The sequence below is a fragment of the Populus euphratica genome, unplaced genomic scaffold (assembly GCF_000495115.2).
Source record: "Populus euphratica unplaced genomic scaffold, PopEup_1.0 scaffold383.1, whole genome shotgun sequence".
In the NCBI taxonomy this organism is placed as follows: domain Eukaryota; kingdom Viridiplantae; phylum Streptophyta; class Magnoliopsida; order Malpighiales; family Salicaceae; genus Populus; species Populus euphratica.
The window spans coordinates 218,027-228,347 of record NW_011500175.1 but is presented as its reverse complement, the minus strand read 5'-3'; positions in this window follow the sequence as shown (position 1 = coordinate 228,347).

Sequence of the window (10,321 nt, the reverse complement as noted above, 5' to 3'; positions counted from 1 at the left end):
TTGTTATTGCTATTATTGTTGTTTATAATTTGTACAATTAACCTCCTTGTGGTTCGACCCCGGTCTTGCCGGGTTATTTATTACTTCGACACTCCTGCACTTGGGAGAAGACAACAATCTTTTAGTCGTGTCACTAGACAACTCTTCTGGGAATACATCTCGAAACTCCCTCACAACAGGAATACTAGCCAAATCTATGTTACCCTTCTTTAACTCTCTTACATGGGCTAACCAAGCAAAACAATCTTTCCTTAGTAATTTTCTAACCACCAAGACTAAGATTACACAACTTAGAATTACTTTTCTTTCCCCTTTAAACACTACTCTTTTATTATTTATTCCTTGGATTGTCACCGTTTTAGTGAAACAATCCACTTGTGACTTATGTTTACTTAACCAATCCATGTCCAGAATCACATCAAAATCATATAATTCTAACGGCATAAGATCTACCATCAACTCTAGTCCTCCAATATATAGTTTTATCCCTCTATAAATATCATCAATATGTATATTCTCTCCTTGAGGTGTACTAACCATCACCTCTACACCCAAGTTACTAGATAACACATGCAAGTTACTCACAATTCTACAAGATACAAAGGAATTACTAGTTCCAGGATCAATTAAAGCATAAACTTGCATTGTATCTAACTGCAAAGTACCTGCTATCACATCAGTTACAGCTCCTACATCCTTATAGGTCATGTGATATACCCGACTCTGAGTCCTCCCCTTCTGATTTCTAGGCCTCCCAAGAGTAGCACTCGTCCTTGACTGGGTAGGCCTGATAGGATGATCAACTGTCACTGATTGTTGTTGGCTCTTAACCTCAATCATCTGTCCATGGACTCCCTTGGTGCTTCTACGAGGACAATCCTTCTTCCCGTGACTCATGTCCCCATAATAGTAATAACCTCTACCTACATGCAGGCACTCTCTCCATTGATGTCCCTCACCTCTACAAATATAACATCTCCCCAACATCACAGAGCAATCTCTAGGGTGTCACTACTCACACCTCTGACAAAATGGATATCCTGGTCCCTTCTGCTCTATAGAACCTCTAGCAGTTTTGACTCCCTGTCTAGACTGTCCTCCCTAAGCTTCTTTTCCACTGACCTGTCTAGATCCTCCTAAGCTCCCTCCTAGGGTGAAACTCTCACCTCTTCTCTTGAATTGTCCTGATGATTGCCCACTCTTCCCTTTTTTTAGGATAGGAGGTCTCCCAGTCAAAAACTCAAAATTTCTCCTTTTAGCTTCAATTACCTGACTCTACTCGACCACTAGCTTCGGGGTATCCTTTATTACCCTCTTTATACCCTGAGAAGTTCATACCAATTCCCGCACAGACTAAAACTTCATTGTTATCAATATCATTAGGTATCTTATATAATTAGATACGTTATTATAAAGCATGCTTTAGTTAAGAAGTTATTGATACTTCAAGTGCAAAATGATGATACAAAACCTTTATAAAAATGCACTTTTAAGTACTAATCATTACTCAACTAGAAACCACACATAAAGAAGGTTCCAATCAAATTATAAATTGTTAACATGATTACATTAATTATCTTATTTGAATAATGCTAATACTTGTAAATGTTATTAGGTATTCATGATTATAACTTATGTTAACAATAAATCAAGTTTCTTTCATAACACAGGTGTAGCTTATACCATACGGTTAGGCTATAAAAGTGTCAAATATTTGTTGTGCCAAGTGTTATACAATATAAATCTAGATTAACCATTTAACAAGCAAAGTACTAAAAATGAACAAGATAACAAATACAAAATATGTTAGTATCAAACATTAAAGTCCATGTTGAGTTTAGACTATACTTATTCTTACATCATTAGTGTAATCTTTTCATCTTGACATAATAAACCTATTGACATGATCAAAAGATTGATGTCTTATCCCAAGTGTAAGAGTATCGAAGTAATAAATAACTTGGGAAGATTAGGATCTAACAATAGAGAGGTGAACTATATAAAATTATAAACAATAAATAAAAAAGAGTTGAATAAAACTTTTAAGATGTGATATTGATGTGATTATTAATCAAAGATAAAGGCAATTATCAAGGTTAGAGGATCTACTAATAGTATTAAAAATAAATATAGTATAAACTCTTTTTATTAATCAACTGAAAACTCCACACATAAGAGGTTTCAATCAGATGATTTATCGTTAATACTTCATTATAAATTTTTAACATGATCATATTAATTATCTTATTTTAATAACACCAAACTTTTAAATATTGTCATGAATTTATGATGTTAACTTATGTTAACAACAAATCAAGTTTTTTTTATAGCACAGGTGTCGGTTATACCATATAGTAGGCCATGAAAATACCAGGTATTTATTGTATCAAGGGTTGTACAACACAAATATAGATTAATCATTTAACAAGTAAGGTATTAAGAATTAGTAAGATAAAATGATAAGACATGTTAATAACAAACTTTATTGGATATAAACATTGAAATTAATTTTCAGTTTATATTATAACTATTCTAACATCATTAGTGAAACCTTTTGACCTTTACATAATAAACTTAGCTAAATATAATAAAAAAAAAGAATAAAAAATATAAATAAACTAGATAATAACATAGGTATAATGAATAACATAACAAGAGATTAATGAAAGTAAAACTTAAACATTATAAAAATTCAAAGAAAAAAAAGCAACAATATGATCTTGATCTGAAAATCAAGATGTCTAAATGTATGGAAATTATCTCCTTTTAAAGTCTAAAATTCAGAACTATTGATTTGATGACTAATTATCAAGTGGGTGGCCAAACTTAGTGACAATCATTATCTTCTTGTCTAAACAAAATATCATTTTTAACATCAGAATTTAAATAGATAATCTCATGACAATTCTAGGAATTTGTCTAAGCTTTGTAATAAAATAAGAATTAGGTCATTTGAACTTCTAAAACTCAAGATATAGGCTGAACACTGAATAGTATCTAGGCTGCAGGACAGATTTTGACTTCTCTTTTGTTGCTACAATTTGAACTTGAAACCAATCATTCTAAATCTTTGACTATTAATGAAAGTTTTAAGCCTATGTCTTAGCTGTCTATCCATATAAAACAGACCTAAATCCATGTTCTACAGCTTCAGTTATGATCCAATAATTGAATGATATTCCAGTTTGAATTGAACCAGCATCTCTTCTTTAAGCTTAGCCCTCTTTTTATCTTTTCACTTTCAATAGTTAAACACATCAACCAATCCTTTAAATTGTGAGATATGCCTGCATTCAAAATAAAAATTTATCATAAATTAAAGATATCTTATATTATCAAACTTGGTATTATAAAACATGCTTAAGTTAGCGAATTTAATGATACTTTAAATGCAATATGATGATATAAAACCTTGATAAAAATACATTTTTAAATACTAATCAAACTACCCAAAAAAATGCAAAGATTTTTCAAAATTATAGTCTCAATGTAATAGGTGAACTACCTAAGTGGAAAAATATAAAGGTTTTTCAGAAATGGTCTCATTATAATAGGTGATCCACAAAGAAAAAATACAAAGATTTTTTAAGAATTATTTCACTATAATGGGTGATTTACCTAAGTAGAAAATAAAAAGATTTTTCAATGTGATCTCATTGTAATAGGTGACCTACCTAGAAAAAAAATGCAAAGATTTCCAATTTGACCTTTAGCTTGAAAGTTTTCAAACTCAGGTTTTATTGGTGAGAGATGGAGCATTGAGACTAATGTTGGCAATTTGGAATAGAGTGTAGTAGTTTTGGAATATATTTTTGCTACCCTTATGCCCATCTTTAACATTGTCAACCTCCTTCCATTCAAATATTGTTTTCTCAGTAGGTACAGAAATTCTACCACTATTGACACTTTGTTCTATGCACTCACACACTATTACAACGTTAGTGAAGTACTGGGATAAATACCTATCATATACTCATAGTACGGTGCCTTGAGTATGTCAGCAAATAGAGTGATCATCTCTTTGTCGATAAGTGGGTGGTGCATTTGAACAACTAATTTCCACCATCTTTGAGCGTATTCCCTTATGCTTTCTTTATCCCTTTTCTCTAGATTGGACAAGTTGGTTCTGTCAGGAGCAATGTCTGTTGTACTTATATTGCTTAACAAAAACATCCATCAGATCTTTCCATCTCCAAATCATTGTGTTGTTCAATCTTATGTACCAGCTCAATGCTACCCTACTTAAGCTATCTTGAAAAATAAGCATCAGTAGTTTTTTATCATATACTACTTTTATCATTTAATTGCAATAGGACTTAAGGTAAGTTATGTGGCATTATGTTCCACTATATTTGACACGACGAAAAGATTGTTGTCTTCTCCCAAGTGCAGGAGTGTCGAAGTAATAGATAACCCGGCAAGACCGGGGTCGAACCACAGGGAGGTTAATTGTACAAATTATAAACAACAATTATAAAACAACAATAACAACAACAGTAGTAATAATAATAATAATAATAATAATAATAGTATTAATAGTAGTAGTAATAATGTAGTAGTAGTAGTAGTAGTAGTAGTAGTAGTAGTAGTAGTAGTAGTAGTAGTAGTAGTAGTAGTAGTAGTAGTAGTAGTAATAATAATAATAATAATAATAGTAGTAGTAGTAGTAGTAGTAGTAGTAGTAATAATAATAATAATAATAATAATAATAAAGAAAGAGAAGAAGAAGAAGATGATGATGATGAGAACTTAGAGATGAAATATTAATGTAAGGATTAAACAATAATAATAACAAATGTCAAGGTTAGAGGTTCCACTAATGGTATATCAAACAAGTATAGTATAAACTCTTATTATTGAATTGGAAACCACACACAAAGGAGGTTCCAATCAGATTATATATTGTTAACATGATTACATTAGTCATCTTATTCAATTAATGCTAATACTTGTAAATCTCGTCAAGCATTCATGATTATAACTTATGTTAACAACAAATCAAGTTCCTTTCATAGCTCAGGTGTCGGTTATACCATACATTATGGGCTATGAAAGTGTCAAGCATTTGTTGTACCAAGTGTTATACAACATAAATCAAGATTAGTCATTTAACAAGCAAAGTATTAAAGAGTGAACAAGATAACAAATATAAAACATGTTAGTGTCAAACATTAAAGTCCATATTAAGTTTACATTATACTTATTCTTACACCATTAGTGTAACCTTTTCACCTTGACATAACTAACTTAGCTAGACATAATGAAAGAAAGCAAAATAGATAAACAAAATAAGAACATAAAAGTTAACTAAGTAAAGGAAAGGAAATGAAAGGCATAAACTTAATATTAATGAAAGCAAAGCATAAACATTACAAAAAATACAAAGAGAGAAAGGAAGAGCATGATCTTGATCTGGAAACCAAGATGCCTAAATACATGGCAAATGCCTCCTTTTATAGGCCAAAATTGGAAACTATTGATTTGATGACTAATTGATAAGTGGGTGGCCAACTTTTGACTTGGTGACAATCCTTATCTTCTCTTGTCTGCCCAAAACGTCATTGATAACGTCAAAACTGGAGCCAGTTGCAAACATGAAAGTTGTAGGCAATTGTCTCAGCTTTCTTGTGTAAAAAATTCAGCTCATTTGGACTTCTAGAACTCCAGATATGGCCAAAATACCGAACAGTGCTCGGGCTGGAAGACAGATTCGGGCTTCTTTGTTGTTGCTACAATTTGGACTTGATAATGGCCTTTTTAGATCTTGGGCTCCATATGAAAGTTGTAGGCCTATGTCTTACCTTTCCATCCATATAAATTGGACCTAAATCTGAGATCTGTAGCTCCAGATATGACCCAATTACCGAACAGTGTTCCGGTTTGGATTGCACCGACATCTCTTTTCTAAGTTTGGCCATCTCTTTATCCTTGGAATTTAAGTTCTTCAAGTCATCAATCAATCCTTTCATTTATGTGATAGACCTGCATTAAAAATAGATATTTACCACAAATTAAAGGTATCTTATATTATTAGATATATTATTATAAAACATGCTTTGGTTAAGGAGTTATTGATACTTCAAGTGCAAAATGATGATATAAAACCATGATAAAAATGCACTTTTAAGTACTAATCAATATTGGATGAATTCAGGAACATGAAACTTCTTCAAGACAACTATAGTTGGGATTACACACATATTTGATACCTATACTAGGTCATATAATTCTACCTCTTTAATGACTATGATTCTAGCTTCGTGCACCGCCATTTTATCTAGATCAATATTATCAAAAGACTTGGCCTTATAGGACTTAATGACAAATGCATCCATGACCATCAAGATCGGTGTTAGTGTTGCTAACCATAAAAATACCAGATTGTGTTGAGGCTCTTGACCATTTTCACTTCTTTTTTTTCAAGGCTTAGTTGTTGTCAGATTCTGATTAAAGGTGACAGGACAATTAGAAGGACCTTCACTAAGGCATTTCCAAGTGTTTGCTCGAGTAAGCTAGTGAGGCGAGCTATGTGACATGACCAAAAGATTGATGTCTTCTCTCAAATATAGGAGTGTCAAAGTAATAAATAACCCGATAAGACCAGGATCGAACCACATGGAGGTTAATTATATAAATTATAAATAACAACAACTACTACAATAATAACAGTAATAGTAGCAGTGGCAATAGTAGTAGTAGTAGTCATAGTAGTAGTAATAAGTTAAAGAGGACTTTGAGATTGTAAGATTAATGTGAGGATTAAAAAATGATAAAAAAAAAATATGTCACGGTTAGAGGATCTACTAATGTTATTTCAAACAAGTATACTATAAACTCTTTTTATTACTCAACTGAAAACCACACACAATGGAGGTTCCAATAGGATTATAAATTATTAACATGATTATATTAGTTATCTTATTCGAATAATACTAATACTTGTAAATATTATTAGTTATTCATGTTCATAACTTATGTTAACAACAAATCAAGTTCCTTTCATAGCACAGATATAGGTTATACGATATGGTTGGGCTATGAAAGTACCAAGTATTTGTTGTACCAAGTGTTATACAATATAAATCTAGATTAACCATTTAACAAACAAAGTATTAACAGTGAACAAGATAATAAATACAAAACATATTATTATCAAACATTAAGGTTTATGTTGAGTTTATACTATACTTATTCTTACACCATTAGTTTAACCTTTTCACCTTGATATAATAAACTTACCCAAACATAATGAAAAAAAGAGAAATATAAATAAACAAGATAAGAACATAAATTAGATATAAGTTAACCAAGTAAAGGAAAGGAAATGAAAAGTATGAACAAGATATTAATAAAAGTCAAACTTAAACATTACAAAAATATAAAGAGAAAACGTAAGAACATGATCTTGATCAAAAAACCAAGATACTTAAATGTTTGGAAAATGTCTTCTTTTATAGGCCAAAATTAGAAAGTATTGATATGTTGCCTAATGGTTGAGTGGGTGGCCACATCTTGGCTTAGTGACAATATTTATTTTTTTGTCTAAATAAAATGTCATTACTAACATTAGAATTTGAATAAACTAAATTCATGAAAATTCTAGGAAATTTTCTCAGCTTTCCAATAAAAAACAATTGTGATCATTTGGATTTTTAAAACTCGAGATGTGGGTTGAACACTGAACAGTGTCCAGGCTGCAAAACAGATTTGGACTTCTCCATTGTTGCTAAAATTTGGACTTCCAAACAGCAAAATTGAGTCTTGCATTCCCATAAATGTTTTAGGCCTATGTCTTAACTTTTTATCTATAAAAACCAAATTGAAATCCAAGATCTATAGCTCCAAATATGACCTAATGATAGAACAGTCTTCTAGTTTGGACTAAACCAGCATTTCTTTTCTAAGCTTCACACTCTCTTTGTCTTCTCAATTTCAGTAGTTCAACACATCAATCAATTATTTGATTTATGTGGTAGGCTGGCATTTATCATAAATTAAAGATATCTTATAGTATCAAACTTGTTATTATAAAACATGTTTTATTTAAGAAGTTATTGATACTTTAAGTGTAAAAAACTAATATAAAACCTTGATAAAAATACGTTTTTAAGTACTAATCACACCCCTAGCAATTAAAGTGTTAAAATAGAAAAATAATTTACAAGTTCCACAAAGTAAGGCATTCATCATTCAATTTCCATTAATCTATTTAGATAAACAAACTCTTATTAAATTTATACAAATCTGCTCAATAACTCTTAAATAAGATATTAATAAACCTTTATTTTTATGTGCTCAATGTATGAAAGCATAGATGATGGGGCTTTTATTGAAAGAAAACAATATTCTATTATAATGTTTAAGGTTAACTTTACTGGGTTGGAATTATTAGCTTTTTTTTTATTTTTTAATATATATATATATATATAACTTAAAACACAATGCATCTTTAACCCAGGTAACAAGCTTTAGGCTAATGACTCCCAGACCAGTTGGTCTTAAAGCATTAGGTATTGAGACATCCCTTCAAGCTTAATAACTCGGATTGTAGATACTAATTCCTAGATAGTGCAATATTTGATTCCTTTAAGTTTTTTTCCTTAACCCATGTAACAAGTCAGTTGACTTTAAGGTATTAAGTATTAAAACACCCCTTCAAGCTCAATTGCTTTGGTTAGGGAGGCTACAAAACCAAACTTATCTAAGTTTTTATTATTAATAATATTATCAATTTTTTTTCAAATTATATATTATCCATTTTCTTTAGTTGGTACCTTTAACAAAAGAATATAAATAATGTAATAATCTAATCTGCAACCCACAATCATATATTAAAGTGTGTGTGTGAAAATGAAGATTGAAGAATACTTGTTTAATAAGTATATGAGCAGAATCAAGTGATAACAATGCAAGAGTTTGTAAACCTGAATATTTCAAGAAGTATTTTGATAGACCTTGTTATGAATATTGCAAATAACCATTGGAAAATATTTACAAAGATTCGTTTCATGAGTCAATAAAATTATCATTTGCTCTGTCATCTTAGTAATAATAATTTTGTTAAATAGTTTTATTAAAAACAAAAATAGTTAGTTAGTTATCTTTTTATTTTATTTTTTATCAACTACTACCCTCTCTCCCCAAACAAAATGAGACGTTGTTCTTAATATCCTAAGATAGAAAGATAGAGTATAAAAGACATCACCTAAAACAACGAACACTAACAAACCTGAAACATACTTAAACAACTAAACACAAATATTATGTTATTAATAAAACCAAAAGACATAAATTTTTACAAACTAAGGCTTAAATCCTAGTTGTGATTATAGCTTATATATTCCCTTGGTTTTACATCCAAGAACGACTTAAATGCCCTTTATAGGTTAGGGATAAGCTTCACATCTAGTTTTCTTAAGAACTGGCAAACAGAGTCTTTTATAGTCAGATTTCCAAAACTATGTCGAGCATGTTCTTTATGAAATTATAGCTATAAATCATGAATTGCACGATGCATATCTCCACTAGGATATGTCTCAAGAGTCAATAGAAAATTATCGAAAGACCCCTTACTCAGGCCATTCTTAATGAACTGTATTTTATCTTCATGGTTTATAGATAGCATTTCTAAAGAACGACATGTTTCATTACAAGTCCATCTGGCATATCTGTGATAGACTTTCAGTCATTTTGCACTACATTTCTTTGCAAAGTACTTTTACCTATTCTAGGCATGTATGAAATGAAAGAATTGGAGGACTCACCTGATAATCGGACCTTTGCTTCAATTAGCCAACAAATATCTTTAGAAATTTCATGATTCACTAACAACCTCAATCTTGCACACCTAGTACGGTAAATTTTGTAATCGCATTCTAAGACGAAGCAGGAAAATAATTTTTTAATTTTTCAAGAGTGGTGTCCATTTTAAAATGAGAATTGGAGAAGAGATTCAAAAAAGAGAGAAAGAACAAAGAATTGCACAAATATATACACAGATATCAGTTAGCAAGGGAAACTGAAATAACCGACTTAAGAGTCATGGAGTACCGTTATCCACTATTTGACTAGGGGAAGAAAGACTAGCAAAACAAAAATCACACCAAAAAGAAACACAAAAAAAAATGTGAGAAAAATAAAATAATTAATATTTATCTACATGATCATTCAAACCAATGGATTCATTTTCACTAGAAAAATTATCAACGTAAGCTTTCCAATGATATCCATTTACCTTAAAAGTATTATCATTCTTTGGATTCTCAATATCAAAGACCTTATAAGGATACACATGTTTTTCAATAAATGAACTGCTCCATCT